The sequence below is a fragment of the Copadichromis virginalis genome, linkage group LG12, assembly GCF_057382275.1.
Source record: "Copadichromis virginalis isolate Kocher_CV1m ecotype Utaka linkage group LG12, C_Virginalis_male_GT1.1, whole genome shotgun sequence".
Taxonomy (NCBI): domain Eukaryota; kingdom Metazoa; phylum Chordata; class Actinopteri; order Cichliformes; family Cichlidae; genus Copadichromis; species Copadichromis virginalis.
In genome coordinates, this window is record NC_140629.1 from 21,955,924 (window position 1) to 21,968,224 (window position 12,301).

Genomic DNA, 12,301 nt, shown 5'->3' on the forward strand with positions numbered 1-12,301 from the left:
GCGGGCCTCACTGAGAAAAAGGCACCGCACCCTCATATCTTCCTGAAACACAGAAGAAAAAATGTTTTTATATTTCATTGTTAGATTATTTAAATATTGCCTTTTAAAGAAACATGCTACAGCGTCAATTGAAAAACAAATAGAATAGTTATCTATTTTTTTATCTTCTGTCCCTGGTAATGGACATCAGGTCCTGTTTTATTACAGAATAAAGTGATGTTATGGATATTTTTCTTTTTTCTGTGAATTTCTGGACATTTTTTAATTTTATTTTTATGAACATTAAAACATTTAGATGAAGAGAACACTCTCCATTCTCCACATCTAACACTCAACTAAACCTGGGTTGCTAGGTAATGGATGTATGACAGAGGGTGGAAGACAGGATTTTTCTCAGCACGGTGCAAGTGGAGTAATACTTAGAGGGCCAGACAGTGGAGCAGGAAGGTGAAAGCTTGGAGGAGGACATTTCCAGCTTTTAAGAAGCCTAAGCTGGGAGAAAATGATGTCACCTAAGTACATTATGGGTAAGCAGCATAGTGTAAACCAGGGTAATGAAGTGTTGGGATTTTGATTACTCAGCAGCCTGTGAAGGAAATCATCCGTCCATGGTGTCAGCAGAATGATGTGGCATGTTGCACTGTGCTTATGAGAGGACTCACCATCCGGAAGGGCTTGTTCCAACCTTATCAAAGACATCAAGTGCATTTGTTACTTTGATGGACTGCCTAATCTTAAAGAATCTGTCCTGACTTATAACCTGGAACTACTAAATTTGGATCATAGGTTATCTGAGTCATGCCGCGAACACTGATGTGCTCAAGGATGTTTTCTTAAACCTGGTTGCTTATTTCCTGTTTGATGTAATCAGAGGAGCAGCTGTCTCTGTGGTTTGTTGCCAGTGTTGTCCTGATTCCATGTTTCATGCAAAAAAGAAAACCCCAACCTCATTTAAATGTAATTGATAAAGACAGCAGATAATGCACTTTTAACATATATATTATTAATTATAGAAATCAACAGAATAAAAGAAGAAATTACATTTTAAAGAAGTGTGTTTTTGTGTGTGTGTGTGAATTCAAGTGAAAAGGCTCCTTCTTCCCTTTCTAGAAATTGTATTGCCTAAAATCTTCAGAGCCCTGCATTAAAAAAAGAAAAATCTTATAACATGCCACCTAAAAAGCTGGTATATCCTCCTTTGTGCTTTCATCTTCCTGCTCTAATGTCTGTTCTTCCTCCACCACATCTGACAGCCACCGACCCTCCTTCCACAATTTTGAGTAAAATCCCTGCTATCTCATTGTGCCCTGTGCTTGCTCAAGTATGTACACGGATTGAAACTGTAAGGTAGTAAATCCTGCTGTCCACTACAAAGGAAACCGAATAAAAGTTTTGTTTAGCTACAGAACCATAATATCTGCAAAAAATAATCCTCATCATTTCGAAAAGAAAGTCCCTGTGCTCTGTTAGCCCAACTCACATAAATGTGGCAGCAATAGAAAAAGAAGGCGCAAGATGTCCTCTTGAGAGCACAACAGGACTTTTTCATGTTTGTGGCTGTAATGTGACAAAATGTGGGAAAGTTCAAGGGGGCCGAATACTTTTGCAAGCCACTGTATATTGGTTAATCCAACGAGCACTGTCAAGCAAATCCTTTTTATGCAAACAGAAACTACGAATTTCAGTCAATCACAATCACTAAAGAGTAAGATATATTGTCAAACCTTCAGCACCACTTATTAAGATGAGTGACTGTTTGCATATATTTGAGCCTTTCTGTTTTGACCCTGTGTGCTTTAGAAAAAGTCCAAAATAAATTCAAACTTGTTCTCCCAGTTCTTATTAAAGATGTCTGCTGTACAGTCTTATATAAACAGGAAAAAACACAGTTCCAAAATGATCATGACATTCATGCCCACGACGGGCGTATGTAAACATCGTAATAGCAGCTTGTCACTGTCATCGTAGCTACGTCCTTATCTGGCCTTGCTTTGTCTTCAGTTATCATTCTAAATCTGACAATAATTTACAAATTGAACAAATTACTGGTTTATTAAATAAACCAATAAACGAGCATGTGAGGTCACAAGATCATAACTAATGCATTCATTTAGGATATAAATAAAAACAAATGGGTCATTTTCCCAGAGATTTCTTCTATTATCAAATAAGTCGCCTCCTATTGGCCATTCAAAGAAATTACCTTCCCTTTCCAGACCTGAAGACTTCCTGCAGCTTTCATATATATATATATTCTGTGATGACAGTAGAGCTCTGCTTCTCTCGGTGGATTAAAATTAATAAGACATTAGCTCTGGAATAATTCCACTGGATAACACACTTCGTTTCCGAATGGTTTGTGAAATGAGCTGTATCTGGTTGTTCTCATTTATCTCTGGAGCCACTCTTGGCACTTGCTTTACTGTCACATCTACAAGTTGGTCTGTCTGTGTCTGCCTTTTGTTGTTATTCAGAGATCCTCAATTATTAGGGTGGCTGTGGCTACAATAGCTTGCCATCACCAGTGTGTGAATGTGTGTGTGAATGTGTGTGTGAATGGGTGGGTGACTGGATGTGTAAAGCGCTTTGGGGTCCTTAGGGACTAATAAAGCGCTATACAAATACAGGCCATTTACCATATTTATTTATTTCAGTTTTAGTGCATGGGTGATTGACTTCTTTACCTTACTGATGAATGCAGCGACTAATCTTCTCTGAGTTCCCTTCAGTTATTGACTCAACCAGTGGAAGTGAATCTCTGGTATGACAGCAGCACAAGTAAGACACAAGGTGTGACAATAAATTGTCACCTCGTGTGACAGTACACTGATGTACAAAATTGGCTCGAATAATCAAAGTTAACATGAAGCAGGCCAGCGATTTAACTTGTTACAGTTTACCTATACACAGATTCCTGCAAAAGCTCAGAAAGCAATGTGTAATCTTTGACTCTGGATGATAACTAAACATCTGTAGTGATGCAAAGCTGATGTCATCAATAACTTTGTCATGGAGACCAAAAATGAATAACATAAAATCTCAGTTAGAAACTGACAGCATTTGACAGACATGAGCAGTCAGGATGATCACGAAAAGGTGCTCGCTGTTGCATTAAAGGAGTGTAGCACTCATTATTTTTACACTTTAAGTGATAGGAAATGCTGATGCTTCCTGGAAATCGAAGTATGTAAGATGCTATTTACAGTCTTCAAAGTCAAAGATCCCCCACAAAGCTGGGGCAACTAGTAGAATCAACTATATCTTTTTTTTTCTTAAATCAAGACTTAAGAGAATGTGTAGAGGCTAAAGCGACTTCAGCGTACCTCCCTCCATTCTTGAATTCAGTTCAGCTGGCGACAACACAGACAGGCATCAAAATGGGGACATATTGGCCCTTTCTCCATCTGAAATGTTCACAAAAATGGTTTTCTTGACTCCCCTTTAGCTCAAAAGTCAGGCCAAATATGGCAGAATGAGTAACTGATGAAGGATAAATGATGGCATGAGATGAATGCACTCCAGGTCATATTGTGGACTTGCTTTATGCCCATCTGGCACATGCTGACATGAGCTAACTCTCTCAGCTGTGAGAGCAGATAAAAACCACACGAGTCTGCAGTTAAAATCATTGATGAGTGCTAATTCTGTTATTAACTGCCTTAAAAGCCTTGTGCTACTTTGGGATTAGTTAGGCATCTCTAATCTTTAATGCATTCCTGTCAGAGGTGTGGACTCGAGTCACATGACTTGGACTCGAGTCAGACTCGAGTCATTAATTTTATGACTTTAGACTTGACTTGAAAAAATGTTGTAAGACTTGTGACTTGACTTGGACTTTTACACCAATGACTTGGGACTTGAATTGGACTTGAACCGGTTTACTTGAAAAGACTTGATATTTTACCCCAAATATAAAATTTAACATGCATATTATATGGAGATTGAAAATGTGACGTCATTCACGGGTAGAACCGCAAAGGATTCTGGGAACTCGTGGCAAGCGGTACTAGCGCACGCAGGCTTTCAATTAAAATCAGTTATACAGCGATAAAAAGAAACACAAAAATGTCAAGAAGCTGTTGTATTATTAACTGCAATAGCCGGTCGCATGACAGCCACGGGAAGCCGACGGGTAAAGAGATCGGTTGTTATCGGATTACGTCGTTGAAGAGAAATTGTTCGAGCCATGTTTCCGAAGTAACAAAGAGGCGACTGGATTGCAGCCATTCAAAGATCAAATATAACGTCCCAGAACACTCCAGCTCACAGGTTAGTCTGCTCCAAGCATTTACACAAAGGTCAGAGTTTTGTAGTAGTTAATACGTCATTTTCATTACATAATTGGTGATATAGGTTACAAGCAAGTCTGGCGCTGAACAGAAATTGTCGCGCTATGCTCCTTTATTTATTGTGCATAAATAGTGAATTGTCCTGACACAATATTGCGTTTCGCTTCTGTTATTATGGTACATTGACAAAAACATATACTTTTATTCACAGGATAAAACAGTTGTTTTGTATCACTAATTGCCCAGTACGATTACAGCATACAGTCTTATTGTCACTGCTACATTTCTGTGATGCTACCAGAAATTATTTCCACTACTAATTAATTACCGTTGAGCTCAAAGGTTATATTAATAAACTGTTAAGGAATGTGTATTTATGAAGACGATTTGTGAGACTGGTAAACTTATGATATGTACGATGGTCTTTCATTCTACACGGTGCATTTCAAGGTCCTGCACCCATCCGTCGGTAAACTGTACCTGGGCTTGTTGCAGTGACCTGAAGTTACTAAACTTCATGAGTGTATGCACTCACTCCAAGAACCGTATAATTATAAATATGCATATAAATATGCTAAGATGAGATAGCTGACTTCATCTAACTAGCAAATGTTGTCCAGGCTACGTTGGTGATACAGTTTTTTTTAATGTATATGATATTTTTATCATGCGATTTTAAAGCTGGTCCTACAACCGCATCCAAGAATAACATGCAGCTTATCTCAGAACTGTCGGTGAAAATTATTCTTGGAGCTAGGTTTAATTGAGCTGCATTTTAAAGAGGTGCAATTTCACAATTTGTGTATATTTTCTAAGTTCACTATTTTGTATGTGTTGAGAAAAACACAGATTTTAAAATTACATGGTCTAATATTTACATTTAGCATAACTGCAACATTATTTTTTCGTTTGTTTTTTTTAAAGACTCGAAAGGACTTGAAATTCAAAGTTTCAGACTTGTGACTTGACTCGGACTTTTACACCAGTGACTTGAGACTCGACTCTGACTTGCCTGACATTACTTGAGACTTGACTTGAGACTTGAGGATAAAGACTTGAGACTTACTTGAGACTTGCAAAACAATGACTTGGTCCCACCTCTGATTCCTGTCATATGCTTTTATCTCTTATAGCAATGTTTTAATTAATGTTTAATGTCTATGCGGCATTTTTTTTTTACAAGCTTTCATATTATTCTCTGTGCAGAATAAAACAAATGTTGTTTATTCACAGGTTGCTACGTGCGTTATCATGATCTTCACACCAGCTGACATGTTAACTTAAAGTACACTCCAGAGATGACCTGTCATACACTATTAAAATAACACGCTGTCTTTCTGCTGCTGGCTAGAACTGTGCTTCTAGAGGTAGAAAATCCATCTGCCCACCTGGAAAAAAAGCAACCTGTCAGGGCAGGAAATAAATCCCTCTGGCACAAGCATTGTGCCTCTTCCCCTAACGGTTCGCTCTTCTCCATCCAGCCTCTGTGGAGCAGTCAGTCTGCTTGCTTTTCTGTCTGAGGCGAGGCTTTGTTCTGGGTGACAGAGCTGGGTGTCAGAGATAGAGGATCTCGTTAGGGAGTCAGAGGGGGAGAGCGATGGTGGCACTCTTTGCAATCTCTGGAGTATGGATGGTTCAGCAGGCAGGGATGAGGGGGTCTCAATATGTATGAGAGTGTGCAGGAGAGCCACACTGAGAGCAACAACTGCCCTTAGATGTCAGCATCCGAAATACCCATGTCACTGCAGGATCGACTCTCGGTGGCAGAATGACAAGTGCTTCTGCAAGACGATTTGGGAGGTCAGGATGTGTGTTTTTCCCCTCAGGTGACAAGATAGAGGACAGAGAGCTGTGTTTGGCTGCCCTTAACATGTCCACGAACACCTCCACGAAATGAAGAAAATCAGACTAAAACATATGCAGAAAATGAGCTTTACAGACCCCTCGACTTCATACGAATATTTTGCCTTTGTCTCTGTTGAGGTTTTAGTGGAGAGGTTTCACACAGGAGACAAGAAACAAATAATGACAGTTTTAAAACTATAACAACAACGACTCCCTGTTTATATTGTTCACCTATTTACATGCAAACTGCATAATGTACAGAAATCAGCTGCACTGTCATCATTATATTCAGCGTTCAACAATTCCAAATACAATATATGAGAAAATTTTACATGCATTGGTAGCTTTTTCTGGCTTTGCATTTCTTTTTCTGTCCCTGATGCTTTTTTCTTAATACAGCGAAGTGGGTTTCGTAGTTCAGCCACACTCATACATGACAATACCCATGCATTAAAACCATTTTGCACAATTTACAGTAAGGTTGCCTCTTTAAGGTGTTATTGCTCCACCCAGCCCTTTTCTTCTGTGTGGTTGTTGACTGTGCTGCAAATACTATAAACACTTCCTGCTATCATACTGCTGCTGATATGATCTTTCTGAATAAGCTGCCCCACAAACTGTGAGTTAACTGAGTGAACTTGCATGGTACCCGTACAGGGAATTGTAGATGATTAATTTTACTGAATAACTGAGGTGTAAATACAATAGTGAAGAGTGTGTGTGCATCTTCCTCGTGACATTTTGCCTAAAGCGGCGCTCATGATTTATTCAGTTTGCATTCTCGTCTGCCTGTCCTGTTTCTTCCAATCACAAAGAATTTCAAAAAGATGCTCCCTCCATGAATGTCTGGACAAAATAGATAATGTGCTATGTTGCCGTGTAAATGCTGTACCATTTGTCTTCTGTCTTTGCATCTGACTGATGGTCTTGCTGGTATCTTTGATTGTGTTAAACACTGTCATATTTGTTTGCTCGTCAGTAACATATCCCCTTGGATAACAGTCATGCATTATGTACCAGCTTCATGTACCAGCATGTCAGGTCCTGCACCAGCTTGAAGAAATGAGCAGAGTCAATAGGTGAGTGAATGATCTGGCGAGAAAGACAGGGGACCAAAATAATTGGGTCTCCGTTGAGGGACAGCTATTACGATGGCCCTCCCTGAGGCAGTTCTTGCTATTTCACTTATTATTGCACTTCCACATTGGCCCGTGTTGTTCAGAGGCGTGGGTGAGCGAGCCACTAGTTCTGTCAAATGCACACAGTGATGACTCAGGAACCGTGAGCTGCTCATTATTTCCTTCACCCACCAAGAAATGACTGGCAGGTGACTTGTTTTGGTTACTTTGGTAATACACAGATGGGTACAAAATAAAATTAGAGCACCTTATAACCTGATTAAATATAAGACAATCCTACTGGATGACAACCTTTGATTTTGTGCGCTCGCCTGAAGGCGCCTGCCTTTAGCTGCTTTTCTAGATATTATAAGGATTTTCCAATGCAGGGTGATGATTTTGTGACAAGGGAAACTAAATCACACACTTGGTGGAGGTCTTTACACAGCTCAAGTAGGGATGGCTTTGTTTTTAAGGGTGGGTGTATCATTTGAAATCCATTAATAGTAACACCCAAGGAAAGCCCCCTGGTATCACCAACAAGTCAGTAATCAGATCTGTCACCGTGTTTCATGTATAGTCAGAGTTTGATCCAACTGTAAATAATGCCCTGAGGTGATTTGTGTAATATACAGTGTAGGGAGAAAAGAGGAGCTGCTCAGCCATAGAAAACTATCCCATGAAGCTCCCAGTATACAGTTATACAGAACCAGCAAACAAACTTTTACACACTATGCACCTCAGCAGTCCTTGACTCCCACTCTGACACTTATTTCTGGTTTCAAAATACTTCCACGTTGCATTAATACCAGTTACAGATGATTGTGGAACATCTAGAAGGCAAGACGTTTCGCAAACTGACCTGTTGCATCAGCAGCATCCTATTACAGCATCTCTCTCAAGTTTAGTAAGTTCTTTAAAATCACCCATTCTTTCATAAATGTTGGTAAAAGCAAACCGTATGACTGGCTGCACCACAAAGGTTAAGAGGTGCGGCCCAATATTTTGTCTGTGTATTGTTTGCTCTGCAGAAAACGAAATAAAGTAAATAAATCAACATATGGATAGTTGGCTCACTGCAGAGAAGGCTGTAATTTGTTTTCTTTTCTGAACCCCAGAAAATAAAACCAGATGACTTTTATTGTTAAGCGTTATTAAGTTTATCCATCGTTTCTTTTGTCAAAAATTCATTAACTTGTGTCTGCTTGCATGGTTATTAGACTCATCAGAATCTGTGAAAATGTGTCATTTGCCATGTAGATAAAATAGGTTTATTTCACTTTAACACACTCTTTGACATCTCAAAGAAATGTACACATCACTGCCTCCTTCATATGACAGAGTGATCAGTCTGTGTTGACGGCAGGTGGAATCTGAGCAACCGAGGCATTCAGCGCCAACGAGTCTCATAAATCACTGTGGGCCCATATGGTAATCATTCTAGGATCCCATCTGGAGGCTGATTTCATCATATTAAACAAAAACAAACAGCCAGCGGCATCTTCCTTTCCATCCATTTCCCGCCAGCTTCGCATTTTAAAGTCCTGCAGTTTGGAATCAGAGCGCCAGAGCTTCATTTTCTGCACACTTCGTAGCACAAACAGACTTGAACCCAGCTGCAAACTGAAGAAAGTTTAGCATTAGAACTTGCAAGTGATTACTTAGCCGACCTTTAGTGAAAACAATTTATATTGTGTCACATATCGATTAGAATAGTGTGACTTATATACTCTTGCAATTTGAGTAGAACAATGTTGTGACACAGAGATTACAAGCATCATTACTGGGAAGAAAACAGTTTCTAACTGAGCAGCATACAGATTTCTTTGTAATCTGCTAAACAAAAGATTTCTGACAGAGTGGGGTGGTGAGGGGCAAATCTAGTAATTTTAGTTTGTTCCGCGTATCAGTTTTGGTTAATTTAGTTGTAGCTGTGATGCCCAAAAAGATGCACCTTTGCCCCTGTAAGCTAACAAGCTGGTTAAGGCTTCAGTCACATAGACCTAGAACTTACTGGTGACCACAGTTACCTGCTACTATTTTACCTGTTTGTGATTAATTTGACTGCCAGCAGACACCCAGCAAATATGCATTTGTTCAGACCAGAGGTTATCAGACCAATGCCAACTGGTGACAAAAATCCCCCCAAAATAACAGGAAAGTTGATGAAGGAGGCACCACTTTTTTGTGTGAAGGGAGGCTTTTAGCCTTGTTTTTGGATAGAGACAGTGTAGCTGGACAGCAAAGTGGGGAGAGAGAAGGGAAGACATGCATGACAGGGCCACGGATCAGACTTAAACTCAGGCCGTACGTCATATAGCCACCTGCTCTTCCACTGAACTAAACTGGCACCCAGCATTGCAGTGTTGAGGATTTTTTTTGGACTAAATTGTGCATTAGACATAATTATGGATGTAAGTAAACTGTATACTGATGTTATGATCGTTTTCCAGTGTGACCCATAGTGAAAATAACCCAAAGTCCTTCATTTAGAGATTAAAACAAACAAAAAACAGCATCTATATCGCCATAAGCATGTTCTGTTGTCACCGAATATATGGGGATGAAATACAAAATGACACTTTCCTGAAGCTGTTTATGGGTCTGATGGTCCACTTCTGGTCACACAGAGACTGACCTGCCAAGTGGCATCAGCTTGGCTTGAAAGGTGTATTTTTCTCTTAAAACAAAGAGGTCAAAGCAACAGGTCAGTAAAGTGGAAGCAGGCTTTTCTTTTCATGCATTTTGAGCTTTTTTCTCTGTTTGTGCTGAAGGTTCTATGGTCGCTTGTCTTAAGGACAGACAGCTGTGTGAGTTCTTCTTTTGGTCTGAATGAACAAGAGGCTTTTAATGGAAAGATTTACCTCTGGGTCTTGTTGGTCTGTCTGTGCACACTACAGTTGGTAAGCTGCCAGCTGTAATCCTCCTGAGGGCGATCTCCATGTATGAAGATGTTTATCTTCATTGAAATGTCCTTCAAGAGGCCTGAAGAAGTAACTACTTAAAGAATTACAAAAAAGAATACATTTCACACCAAATACTCTTTTTTTCCTTATATGCTGTATTTCCATTTATGTTTGCATGAGTATTAATACATTGCTGTACCTATTTCCTGTATTCTGAGTAAAATATATAAAATAAAAAAGAAATACATGAGGTGGTTGAAGACTGTATTTTTGGAATTTCCTTTTTGGGTGTATATTTGTCAAAGATTCCTTTTCAGAGCACAAATTATTTAAATGACTCATACAGCTGTGATTTACTAAAGTTTCCAGCAGGCATTTTACTGCAAATTGCATCATTATTTCAAACCGAAAAAAGCGTGTCTTATTTTGATAAGTTGAGAAAAGTTGCTGCCAGGAGCATAATTCATTTGAATTGCAGTGCAGCGGGTGAAGTTGGCATAAGCAACACATTGTTGCTCCGAGTAGCTGCCAAAGCTTTGGCTCTGTCCCGAAGTCATGACTGATATCTTAGCCTAAAACATTTAGAACGAGCCCTGCATATTTCTGCACTGTTTTAATGTAACAGAGTGCAATTTAACATGGAGTGTTGGAGGGAGGGATACAATAGTTAGTGAAGACAAGACTCATGCAGGCCACAGAGTCAGAGGGCGAGAGCAATATCGCACGCCCACATAACAAAACACATGAGGCCTACTGGGACCTTAGCAACCTGAATTTCACAACAGTCCAGGCAGATATTTTAATGATAACCACAGACGGGTTTGTCCGCTGAGCTCCTATAAAACAAAAAGCAAAAAAAACCCCAGTCAGTGCATTGTAACTGGATATAGATTCTGGTTGCTTTTGTTTATATAGTTCCATTTCCCAACAACTGAAACTTGTGGTAGTTTACACTGAAAGAAAAGATGCTGTGCAATATCGCAGACCAAAACCCAACAGTGGGAAGACAAAAGCTCCCTCTTTACAGGAAGAGTCAATCAGTGCTTCTGCAGTCAGGAGTGAGCTCTAATCAGGTGATTGACTGGACTACTTAACTTGCAGCTGCGTTGATGATGGCCTCTAATGAGCCACAGGGGCAGCCAGTCAGACCTGAGAGCGCCAACATACGTATGCAAATAAATGCTCATCTCTGCTCGGTGTACCGGGAATGTGGGTAAGGGGTTTATCATGTCAGAAAGCTTCCTGTGATTCTGATTATCTCTGTTGACTCATTTGGCATGTTTAAGGACTCCAAAACAACCAAGTGTCTTTTTCCAAGTCTCTGTCACAGTGATATCAAGATACCTTTTTTCACTTTGAGAGGCAATTGTCTGAGTCTATCTGAGATAAACAAGGACAAATAACCTCAGTAAACCTGAACACAAATCGGCGGTTTGCATGAACGAAATGGCCTGTCTAAGTCCAATCGCATGTTTATTCAGCATACAGGTTGTAGGTTGTATCAGTGCCTTGCTGTTCTCAGCAGCTATACTATTTGGCGAAGCTGAGTCTCTAAATGTGTCCATTATGATGGTGAGTTCCTGCCTGATAGACTGTTCTAATAAAAGACTTAACAGGTATCTGAGGATGTGCTGTGTGATAAACTGATAAAATCACATCCTGAGGTTAATGGCACGCTTTGTTCTACAGATCAGTTTACCACAGCATCTATTTGCAGTACTGTGACTCAACAATGCATCCCACTTTAATCTAAGGTAAGCAGATTTATGCCAGTGACGGGTGAATCTCTGCTAGACTCTAATGTGTAAAATGGATTTCAAGCAGTAGAGAGGAAAGCAGTTACTTCAAAATACAATTCAGATGGCCCACAAGCACGAGTGAAAGCTGACACTGTACAGCAGAGGACCCTCCGGCTATGAGGGGAGAAGGGTTTGGAAGAAGAAAAAGTGTGTTTGAAGCTTAAAATCAGCCCGAGTACACACTGTGGAAATCTACACAGTTAATCATTTTCATTGGTATCAGTATTACCATGGCAATCAGGATATAAGGAAGGAAGTTTTTTTTAAGTATTGATGTCAGAAGATATGAAATAGTAACTTTCATTTCCTCAAATTTGTGATCAAGTTCATCACTTGACTCACTC